We start from the raw sequence: 12,613 nt of genomic DNA, 5'->3' as shown, positions 1-12,613 counted from the left end.
TTCACCCTTTCTTAACTGCTGATGCTCTCGCACTGAACTAAGCTACCTACTCCCTCACTTTTGGCCTCAGGCTCTTCCCCAGAATTACTCTTTCCAAGTCCTATTCCCTCACAGTCCTGCTTGCCCTCAGATAAGATGATTAGCTAATCCATGTCATGTTAATATACTACTCCAACAACAACAACAAAAATAGGTGACTTGTAACAACAGCCTTACCTGGGTTTCTACTCTGGCTGAGATGGAGTAACAGGGACTGGATTTATTCTCCCGCCTGAAACAATTAAAAAAAAAAATCCAGATAAAATACGTGAAACTAGTTTTCAAGACAGTGGTCATCAGGCAACAAAATACAATTACCCCTGAAAGATGGAAAACAAGAGAAGTGTGTCCTATAACAGCGGCAGCTTGCTCCCTGCAGTAATTTTCTAGGCCATGGTACAAGGAGGGAGGCTCCAAGTAGAACACACCAGCCTCCCTGAGCTGGAGAAATTAAGCTGTGGGTCCAGGGAAACCGAATAGCTAGAGTTACAGGACAGACATCAGAGAAGGAAAAATGACACCCAGAGAGAACTGGGGAGCTCTGCAAATGGTGCCTCCTTAGCTGCGTACTAAATCAGCACATTCATGTGAGGGAACTATCCAAAGATAGGGAAAGAATTACCTAAGGGAAGAAAAGTAAATGTGCCTAGTACTCAGTGCCAGGAACAGTGCCCCATCCCTTCATCCAGCTCCTTCAGCCAAACTAGAACTCTTCATAACTGGGCATTTTGTAGAGTATTCAGAGGATTTTGCCTTACTCGTGGGGAAAATTAATTCCACTCTAAATACAGCCTATTCCCACCTAAGAAACCTTAAAAGCAAGACCCAATAAGATCAAACTGTTTAAAAGTAACTTAACCATGTTCCAGAACAAAATTCAAGAATATTTATAGGCATAGAAAAATATCTGGCACTCGACAAGGTAAAATTCAGTGTCTAATATACGAACAAAACTTACCAGATGTGCAAAAATCAGATAAATATGACACCTAGTGAAAAGGAAGGTCAGTCAAGCCAAAGTGACTCAGAAATGACACAGATGATAGAATTAGTAGGCAAGAACACTAAAACAGTTATTATAACGGTATGCCACATATTCAGGGAGCTAGACTATGTGGTAGACGAGATTCCAAAGATAACAAAAAATGATTTGAATCAAAATTCTAGAGATGAAACTGTGAGTGATGAAAGATAAGCTGGATGGGATCAAGAGAAGATTGCACATTACAGAAGAAAAAATTAGTAAACTTACATAGTCACAGAAACTATCCATAATAATAATAATAATAATAATAATAATAATAATAATAATGAATGAATGAATGAAAAAAGAGAAAGAACAGAGCATCAATGAGCTGTGGGAAACTTTCAAAAGGCCTGATATATGTAACTGGAGTTCCAGAAGTAGTGGAAGGGGTGGAGACAGAAAAAATATTTGGCCCAAAATTTTCCAAATTCAATGAAAATGATAAACCCACAAATTCAAGCTCAAAAATCTCCAAGCACAATATGAAGAAACCTACACCAAAGCACACTGTAATCAAATGGCTGGAAAATTGTTTTAGAAATTTGCCTCTCCCCTAAGGAAATTGCTTTCTTATAGTCCCTTTTAATGCACCTGGAGGTAGAAAGATGTCCTTATTCCTCTTCATCACTTCTGGACCATTCTTTCTCATATTTCTCTTAAAATATTCTTGACTTTGAATTTTATGTTATCACAGTAAATTACCCTCTACCCTTCATTATTTGTCATCTACTGCCCATGGGTTACTCTCTGTCCTTAATATTTTTAGCTCTTGGTTCACTGTCCCTCTCCCCAAGATTTCTATTGTACCATTTCTTAGCAATGTCAATATATGAATAAATGATCTAACACTTTGCTCAGTTCCTTGACCACCTCTGTATTATAAATTATGTCCTCCACTGCTTCAGTGGTCCTGCCTAGAACTCATCATTACAATAAATCACCCCTTCCCTTTATGCACCTATTCCTGGCCTTGCTTCGTATTTCACCAAGAATAGATTTTCCACAGATTTCCCCCCAAATACATCTAACTACCTACCAGCATCAGAACCATCTACTCTTCATTCACTAAAAGAAGTGAGCCATTCATATAGTCCCTTCCTTGTGTATCTAAGTCCATCTCTCTCTTAAGGACTTACTCTAGTTGTTCTCCCCTCTCTTTTCTGTACCATTGATGGTTCCCTCTCTACTAGACCATTCCCTTCAATTTGTAAACATGCTGTTATTACATCTACTTGAATAAACAAACAATAACAACAACTCACCCCCGCCACACCTTCTCATTAAAAAAAAAAAGCCATTTTCCATAATTGAGGTAACTTCTTATTCTGTTAATTGGTAATTAAAGGGAAAGAATTAAGCTTTTAGGAAAAAGTATGATCCATTCTCAGTTGATGAAAAAAGCTCTCTTTACCAAAAAAAAAAAAAAAGCCAACTAAAAACGTAGAGGAAAACAATAAATTTGAAAATCATCATCTAAAGTTCTCCAATTAAATAATTGATTTAGGTATTAGATGAAATATAGAAACAGAATTTCCACATGGTGCCAAAATATCACTGCACAGATTGTTTGCTAATTGCAATGGGGAAACTGTGCCTTTATAAATAGAAATATCTGTTGGGCTACAACCCTAACCAAATAATACAGAAAAATAGAAATTTAGTATCACTAGACAACCCCATATTAATGTCTCCTAATGAAATGCAAAATGAAGTGCACAACGTCACCCATGAAATATTACTGACAAAAGTATTTAACCTAATCTAATCAAGACTTTAAACTTGTAAGCAGGATATTTTATATACTTCATGGGTGATGTGTACCCTATACTGCATTTCATTAAAAGGTAGAGATAGATACACATGTATACATACATATATATATATATATATATATATATATATATATTAAAGATGTTATTGATTTTTTTGAGAGAGAGCAACAATGAGCATGAGCAAGGGATCAGGGAGTGGGGGGAGAGGGAGAGGGAGAAGCAGACTCTCCACTGAGCAGGGAGCCCAATGCAGGCCTCGATCCCAAGACCCTGGGGTCATGACCTGATCCGAAGGCAGATGCTTAACTGACTGAGCCACCCAGGCACCCTACATATATGTATTAGAATTAAAACAAAAACAAAAACAAAAAAACAAACAACAAAAAAAACCCACCCCACTACTTTTTCTGAACCCCACCTCCCCTTTTGTTCACTGATCTTTTTTGTTGCAAGACTTGAAACATCATATATAATTGCTGGTGTCAATTCCTCCCTTCTAATCCTCCCTTAAACTACTTACAATCAGACTTTCACACCCCAACATGCCACCCAAACTAGCCTTAATATAGTCAGTCACCCATGTCTTCCCCATTGCTAAAACCAATGATCAATTCTCAGTCCACAGCACACTTGATATAGCACTGAGGTCTGGCCACACCTTCTTCTTGATGTCCTTTCTTCTCTTGGGCTCAAACGTCATATTCCTCTCTCACTGGTAGTTCATTATCAGTCTCTTTTCCAGACTCCTTATCTTTCCTGGACCTGGTTTCTGGAATACTTCAAGCTTCAATCTTTGATCTCTTCTTATTGTATGCACACACTTCCTTGGTGATATCATTCTGTCTCCTGGCTTTTACTACCATCTCTACACTGTGTGCTCCACATGACCTCTCTCTCCTAAACTCTAGAATCATCTCTCTCAACTTCATCATAAACTCCAATCACACGGCCTACTTAAATTATCCCTTTATGTGTCTACTATTCACCTCAGGCCTTACACGGTCCACAACTGAACTCTTTTTTTTTTTTTTAAGATTTTATTTATTTATTTGACAGAGATAGAGACAGCCAGCGAGAGAGGGAACACAAGCAGGGGGAGTGGGAGAGGAAGAAGCAGGCTCATAGCGGAGGAGCCTGATGTGGGGCTCGATCCCATAACGCCGGGATCACGCCCTGAGCCGAAGGCAGACGCTTAACTGCTGTGCCACCCAGGCGCCCCCACAACTGAACTCATAATCTTCCTTCTCAAAACTTATGTTAGAAGGTGGAGGAGGGTCAATAATGTATCCTCCAGCCTGAGAAGGCACTTTAAGACTGAAAGATGAAGCAAGCAGCTCCACATCGTTTACATGCAGTTTTATTCAGGGTAACTTCCTGAGGGGGAGGGGATTGGGCAGACAAACAATCCTGACACAGTGCAACTATTCTCTGCCACACCCAGACTTTAACCCCACCTTTTATAGAGTGAGGGGTACGGTGGTGAGGTCACAGGGTAGTTATCTAAGATGGGGCCCTCTGTGTACCAGCCACCTCTACTAGTTACCTAAAGTGGGGGCTTCTCTACATCACTTAGGGAAGATCAGAACAAGTTGTCTCACATTCTGGTCAGGGCACACCCTAACCTCCACAGGGCCTAGGGCATGTAGCCCTGAGGGAAGTCATTGCACTGGCATAAACAAGAGGAAGGGCCAAAGATGGAGTCAGTGCTGTCAGCACTCCTACACCTGTGTCATCTACACATTTTCGCATCTTAACTGCCAGTGATTCCATTCTTTTAGTTGTTCCAACCCATAAGCTTGGCTTCACGTTTACTCCTTTTTCTTTCACTCTATATCTAATCCAGTCCTGTTGGTTCTACTTTCAGAATATACCCAAAATCCAACTATTTCTCACTTTTGTCCAAGCAGCCATAGCCTCTCAATCAGGGAGTCAGTCATGAAATGTCTCCCCGCTTCCACTCATCCAGTCCTGCTCTACTACTCTCATCATAGGTTTTAAAAGGATCACTCAACAGCTTCGTCTGGTCAGAACAGAATTCTTCTCTATCCTATAAGACTCAACAAGATCTGATCCCCACTATGTCAACTCTTCGACCTCAATTCCTAATATTCCTAATATTTCCCCCTAAGTCACTCTGTTCAGGCACACAGGCCCTTTGCTTTTCCTGGTGTATTCTGGAGAATGAGCTAAACTAAGACCACCAATGATTCACAGGTCTTTATGTCTGTCCTATCCACAAACACCAGCTTTTCCTCACCATACTCCAACAGAAAACTTCTTCCTTGAAATGTACCATGGGTTAGTAGAGAATTTTACTGTTAAAAGACCTTCAATCACGCATTCATTCTACAAACGTTTGCTAGTCACTTTAGCTCAAATCCTTAGTGGGTACAGATAGATGAGACGAGGTGCTTCCCTTTGAGTCAAGTGGGGAGAAACAAACGCAGAAGATAATTACAACACGAAGTGGTGGATATGGAGAGATTTCAAGGTATTATAAGAATACAGAGGAGTACTTTAATTTGGCTAAGGAGGATCAGCTATGACTTTGCAAAAGCGATTATGTCAGAGGAGTTGAAGTCTTTTCACCATTGAAACGAGTGACCTTAGACATGCTGCAGAAAATCCCTGACATCAATTTGCCCATCGGTAAATCTGGGACGTTAAAACTTACCTCACAGGTTTGTTTTGAATGTCAATAAAAATGATATATGCTTGTTAAAGTGTCGTGGGAGTGTTACCTCTGGTTATATTAGTTATATTATCCTTCTCTGGCCTCTTGCTCACCACCATCCACACAGAAGCAAGTACTTTAGAAAGTGCAGTATCCGTTCAGACAGCTTCAAGCATCTGAAGAAACGAACTTATTAGCTCAGTATCTAAAATTCAATATCTTGAAAAACTTAAGTGCTTCTTATTTTTGTTCTAGCCTTATGCATCTTTTTGATATTTTGTTGAGGGCAATGCTATCACGTTCATCTACACAACCCTAGTCAATATGCATTGATTTGTGTTCTAATATTCATGAAACAAAGGCTCGGCTCAAAAGCAACCCTCTGGTTTTGGGTCTATTTTATGCCACAAATGAACAGCTAATAGAGCTATAGTTACTGACGGCTACATCAGAGAGAACGCTAATGCACCAGCCTGACAGACTATAAGGGAACTTGGAAGTAACATAATTCACATAAAATCCTCTTAGCAATTAATTTTCCCCCTAACATGTATCTGGAACCCAGTGTGTAGACTGATAAACTGGGTAATATTGGGAGAGGGAAAGGAACTCATTGATAAGATTTCTGTGCTTTATCATCAAACACAGCACTGACCTCTGGTTTCCCCCCATAAAGTGCCAGATATCTTCTATTGCTTTTTAAGATAATTAGTAGGGGAAAATGTCTTAGGGAAAAAAAGCCCTCTGAATTGGGTGTTGTGGTGGTTTTAAAAACAGTCACAAATTCTTTGATACTGCTCCATCAGGAGGGGAGATCTCTATTACCTTCCCTTGAATATGGGCAGACCTGTGACAGCTTTGGCCAAGGAGAGTAGAAGTGACATTTTGTGATTTCCGAGGTCACCTCACAAAAGGCCATGCAGCTCTATCGGGGTCGCAGAACTCTCACTCTCCTGATGCTCCCTTCCGGGATGCTCCCACTCGGGACCCAGCCACCTCACTATGAGAAGTGCAATCCACATGGAGAGGCCACGTGTCCGTGTTCCTGTCAACAGCTCCAGCTGAGCCCAGCCCTTACATCATCCTGGCCCATGCATCAGACATGTGAGTGAGAAGTTTCCAAATAATTCCAGCCCCCATTCATTTGAGCCATTGCTCAGCCCTGTGAATCTTCCCAGCTGAGGCCGCAGACTTTGTGGAGCACGGACAAAGCATCTCCATTATGTATTCTGAATTTTTGATTCACAGTTGTTATTTTACGCTACTACATTTTGGGATACTTTGTTTTGCTACCCTAAATAACTGGAAATGGTGGTTCATAAATGCCATCAATGAGAACAATTAAAATATCTAGCAATTAAGATGACCAAAAGAGATGAATGTGTTTTTTCCATACTGGAAACTACACAGAGCTCATCTGAACAGATAAAAAGGTTTCTGGATGTGGAAAGCTGGACTCAGTACCTAGAAAAATTTTCAGTGAGATGCTGGGACAATTCATAGTGGGGTTTTGTTTTGTTTTTTCGTTTTTTGGTAAAATAGTTTTATCCTCTGTCAAAACGCAAACCAACACAGTGCAGGGGGTGAGGGGAGGCCACACAGTATAGCCTGTCTTTTATAGAAGAGAGGATGAGATTTAAAAGCCTCACCCCACTGTTTACCCAGCTGAGAAAAAAATCCTAATACCCACTTAGAAATATCTCTTGTAATATTAAAACAAAAGTATTTCCAGGGCCCATCTAGCTCTGCTCCTGCACAGAAAGGGTTAAACTTCAATATTTGATCTCAGGGTCACAGAGTGGGGTGGTAAGGAAAGGCAGATCGGGAAAGGGAGGTGGGGCGGTGCTAAAAAACAGAGGGACAAACCACCATATCTAAGGCCCTCCAGAATATCCAGAAGCAAGTTGGGGGAGGGTACCTGTTAGACTGAGAAATCAGTGCTGTACCCCAAGATTGTCTCACTCCTGTCCCCAGTCCCTGATGCTCTGGGGTGATCTGTCCTTTCAGACACCACTGTGAGGTCCCAATATCAGGATCCATCTTTTCAGCTCACTACCCCGCTTTTAAGGTCCCCTCTAACAGGGAGCAGCCCCGTCCCCAAATGAGCGTGAAGAAAGCTGGGGGGTCCTTTCTGGGAGGAGGGTATTTCAAGGTGAGCCACTTTTGGGGTCCCCTTTCAATCCCTGACCAGACAGTAAATGTGGTGCTGCCTCGTCCTTGGAATGCCTTGTCCTTGGAAACCTGGTCTACATTCAGGGCCTTGAGCTTGGACTCCATTTCCCTTGATTTCCTTTGGGCCAGAACCTGGATGTGACTAGAGACGTGTTTGCGAGTTTGGGTCCTCCCTGTTCTCAGCTTGATGTAGCAGGCGATCAGTTCGTTCCAACCATACATCTTGCCTTCATCAGAAAGGATGATTTTCTGCCAGCTACGTGGTGGGTACACGGCCAGGGCCCCCTGGAAGCTCAGCTTGATGTCCAGACTCCGCACAGCTGCTGCATCTGAGCCACCATCTCCCCCAACCCCTCGCTGCCCACGGTGCCCTCCTCACTTCTTGTCCAGCCACTGCCATCGTCCAGAGGGGCCCCAGCCCAGGCCAACCGGCCTGGGCCGGGGAATTACAGGCGGGTGAGGCACTGCACAACTGATAGTATTTTAACTGTATTTGCTAACTTACCAGTCAAGTCAGAGAGATTGTTTTTATTGTCCTGTCTCATCAGTCCCGTTCTCTAGCGATGGGAGAAATAAATGGGAAAGCAAAACTGCGGGTGAATGGGCTTGTTTCTGTTAACTACAGCAACCCTAATGTTACAAAATGACTTAACAGAAATAATAGCATGGGCTTTTCTCAATGTCATAGAGAAGATGCAAACTCTAAGTTTTGAAATTTCAGATCTTAATCCATGTTAAAAGATCAAGACTGCAAAAATATAAAACTAAATAATATTTATAACTGCCAAAATCTTCATCTTTTTTAATGTATAAAATATCTTTTAATTGTTAAGACTTCCTCATATTTAACTTCCCCAATTTAACTCAGTGTTTTTTTCTAAAAGATGGAGTTTCATTACTAATTAACCTTCACAAAAACAGAAGGTATTCCTTTTGCACCAAAGGTTGTAATTTTCCATAGCTTTGACTTTCGTTTAATACACCGTAAAGAACATGTTTTTGCTGAATTTTAAAATGCTACCATTCTGGGGCGCCTGGGTGGCACAGCGGTTGAGCGTCTGCCTTCGGCTCAGGGCGTGATCCTGGAGTTCTGGGATCAAGCCCCACGTCAGGCTCTTCCTCTGGGAGCCTGCTTCTTCCTCTCCCACTCCCCCTGCTTGTGTTCGCTCTCTCGCTGGCTGTCTCTCTGTGTCAAATAAATAAATAAAATCTTAAAAAAAATAAAATAAAATAAAAATAAAATGCTACCATTCTGGGAGGTAAAGAACTGAGTGCTAAGTGAAATGCGAAACCGTAGTCTTCCTAGGAAATGTATTTCTCTGAGAAAAAATTAAAATGTGCCAAATATATCTCTACAAAGAAAGAAGGACATTCTTACTGATGTCTACTCCAGGAATAACCTCCTGAGGAAAATTTTGAAAAGATTTGCGCATTTTAAACGTCCTGAACTAAATTAGTTAATTAAAAATATGGGTGAGCAAAGTCCACTGCGGTTAAAGGGAGAAGAATAGTCAGCAATCATTTATCACAGTGCCCGGTTTCAAGGATTTCAAGATACCTGATTAACAGCGGCAATTCTCATTTAGATTCGTTATCTGATGGACCAGAGTTGTTATTGATCTAACAGTTGACCTCACTGCAGGCTTAGGGTGTGACAATAATAATCTCTCCGTACAGCGGGCCTGCAGTCATTGACAGCTTGAGTAATGATTAGATGAAACACATGATTAAATAGCTAATTCCTAAAAACTCTCATTCCATTTCTATTGACGCCTCAGCTTTTCCACAGGCTTCATATCCTACTTTTCTATCCTTCTTTATTTCCTCCTCTCCTCTTCTAAAATGATCTATGGAAGTTTTGAAAAGGACGTTTTACTAGAGTTAAAATTGTTAGTCAGGAAAACTCTTCCTGTACCCTCTTAGATTGGGTGACTGGGGGCATGCAAATTTAACTGACAAAAGACAATCAACCGGAGAACAGGAATACAGATGTATTCGTATTTTGCATGCCTAGAAGTTTTCAGAAAAAAAAGTAAAACTCAAGCAGTTAGATGATGGGATTTGTTCACCATTTTAACAAAGGAAAGGGGGTTAGGCTTTGAGGAACAATAAATTGTAGGAAAGTGACTAAGAAACGTCTGAGGAAAATGAATGGAATAGAAGTGTCATCGCAGTAAGGTTTGTGAGGACTCATCTCAGTGTGACTGCTGTGAACGAGCTGTTCTCTTTTTCCTGGTACAGGGGAGGGAGACATCTTCACAGAGTAATTTATGCCCTGCTTTTAGGCCCATCAGCAGAAGGCAAAAAAAACCCTCTTCCTGATCTCTTGATTCTCAACTGCCTTCAATTCAAAATAATCCTTAGGCCAAAGTGGCATCTTTGGGGGTGACATATTCTGGACCCCTTCAAAATTCTTACTTTTATTTCAACGTATCTTAAGGATAGTGACTAAGAGTGTCTCCTACATTCACCATATAAAGTGGTAATTTTACACAAGGGGGCAAAACCTGACCAAATATGAGATTTAAAATACTATAATTTTCATAAAGAATGGAATACAGACATAAAATCAATGCTTCAGAATTTTTTCTACTAAAAATGCACGAAATGTCTGAAAGCAATGGGCTTGAGCTGCGTGAACACAACGCTAAAACATCTGGAGAAGAGGGGCGCCTGGGTGGCACAGCGGTTAAGCGTCTGCCTTCGGCTCAGGGCGTGATCCCGGCGTTATGGGATCAAGCCCCACATCAGGCTCCTCCGCTATGAGCCTACTTCTTCCTCTCCCACTCCCCCTGCTTGTGTTCCCTCTCTCGCTGGCTGTCTCTATCCTGTCAAATAAATAAATAAAATCTTTAAAAAACAAACAAACAAACAAAACATCTGGAGAAGAAGTGGAAGATACAAGCAAGTATCCAGATACCTCGGCTACACAGAATTCAGCTATCCAGATGTTTGTTTTCCCCCAACCAACCAGAGATGATTGACAGAATTCCTTTCTATGTGTGGATATGAACATCCCTCATCTGCTCTTATTTTAACAATGGACCACACCCCCTTCAGAGGGGCTCTACTCTGTTTCCCTGACCCAACTTCTTTTCTTCTTTCAAACATGTAATGTATTTTTTGAAAGCACAAATGAAAGAAAAAAACAGTAAATTGCCTGTATCTTCTTATTTTATAGTAAAGTAACTGTAGAACAATGGCTGGGTGGTTCGAATTTTCTTTGCAGCATCTAGCACACCGGGTGCAGTCAATAAACATTAAGCCATCAAATAAATCAGAATTCCAAAATGCGGTCTGCATCGAAGAATACATTATAGTCAGCTGCTTTTGCAGCAGGGTGAATTTCAGGAAAAGATCCAATTGATTGGCTTTTCTCAAATGTTAATGTGCAACCAATATCCCTGGGGATGTTGTTAAAATGCAGATTATGATTCAATAGGTCTGGGGTGGGGCCCAAGACATTGCATTTCTATGAAATACCCAGGTTACACTAAAGTTGCTGATACACAGCTGAGTAGCAAGCAGACTGATCACTGGCAAGGGAAAAGACCAAATCTGCCCCTTCATCCACTCTAAAGAGTATCTATTTTAAATAGTAGTCCAAATACATTTAATTATCAAAGGAATTTTTTTTTTTAGAGAGATGGGGGGTTGGTAATGGGCAGATGAAGAGGGAGAGAGAGAATCTTAAGCGGGCTCCAAGCCCATTGTGGAGCCAAAGCGGGGCTCATACTCAAGACCCTGAGATCATGACCTGAGCCGAAATCAAGAGTGGGACGCTTAACCGACTAAGCCATCCAGGCACCCCATCAAAGGAATTTTTTAAAAAATAAAACCATTTTATTGAGTCTAAATATTTTTAAATAATAAACCATCAAGATATCAAAAAAGAAACTTTTAAAACAGAATCTATAATCTAAATTTAAAAGGGCTGGGATGCCTGGGTGGCTTAGTCGGTTAAGCCTCTGCCTTTGGCTCAAGTGCTGGGATCGAGTCCCACATTGGGCTTCTTGCTCAGTGGAGAGCCTGCTTCTCCCTCTGCCTGCTGCTCCCCCTGCATCCTCTCTCTCTCTGTCATTCTCTGACAAATAAATAAATAAAATATTTTAAAATAAATAAATAAATAATTTAAAAGGACTATTTACCTATGGGGGAAAATGGCTTGCAAACTACTAGTGAGATCAGAATTAGCAGGAGGAAAGAGCAGAAGAAAAGAAAAAACTTGGTTTAAAGCTAGATGTACAAACACAAACCAGTAGTTACTTTTGTACAGGTCTTATAACAAAAAAAAGTCAGTCTTTTAATCTTACTTGTAACAAGAAAAATTAAATTATAAATAAGTTACATCTTCGAGGGTAGAATAGTAAACGTCATGAATGCATCCATGATTTCAATAGACTAATAGATTGGATTGTCTGTTGTGAGAAAATCCTTATGATTCAGAATTATATAAAGTGTTTTCTTAAATTGTTTCCTTTACCACTCTACCTAAATCATCAAGAAGTATTTGAAACAGAAAAAAAGTCATTAATTCAATCAACATTGAACTCACTTGGAAAACAGTGCTAGGTGCTCTCTGGGATTGCAATGCTGATCCCACGTGCATTCTAGCGGGAATCTTGCAGGCTAATAGGGAGAAAATACACATACACAAATAACTACAATATGAATTCAAAGTGTAATTGCCATGATAAATATGCAAATAATGGGTTTCAGAAATTCAGAAGAAGCATAAGCAGAATTGTGGTTGGACAAAAACTGCTTCTCAGAGTTTCTTGAAATGAAATACCTGCAGTGAGCACTTGATTTTCTGAAAAGACTCCCAGATCCCATTATTTAATGATCATGAGAACTCTCATTTTGTATATCTCTTCCAATTCAGACTAAAATGGATCCCCATTTGATGAAAAGACCAAGACAAAGTTC

At 40.6% G+C, this 12,613-nt stretch overlaps 1 long non-coding RNA gene across 2 annotated transcripts in view; it reads right to left on the bottom strand.

Moving 5' to 3' along the window:
• Nucleotides 1-12,613, bottom strand: part of LOC113253882 (uncharacterized) — a 49,301-nt gene that overhangs the window by 12,445 nt on the left and 24,243 nt on the right. For both annotated transcript variants that reach the window (XR_003315565.3, XR_008960691.1), the window contains 2 exons: nt 12,240-12,313; nt 217-271 (listed from right to left, as the gene is read on the bottom strand). This is a non-coding gene — a long non-coding RNA (uncharacterized LOC113253882). The remainder of the gene's footprint in view (nt 1-216; nt 272-12,239; nt 12,314-12,613) is intronic.

The sequence above is a fragment of the Ursus arctos genome, unplaced genomic scaffold (genome assembly GCF_023065955.2).
Source record: "Ursus arctos isolate Adak ecotype North America unplaced genomic scaffold, UrsArc2.0 scaffold_20, whole genome shotgun sequence".
NCBI lineage: Eukaryota > Metazoa > Chordata > Mammalia > Carnivora > Ursidae > Ursus > Ursus arctos.
This window is presented reverse-complemented; position numbering and strand designations above follow the sequence as displayed.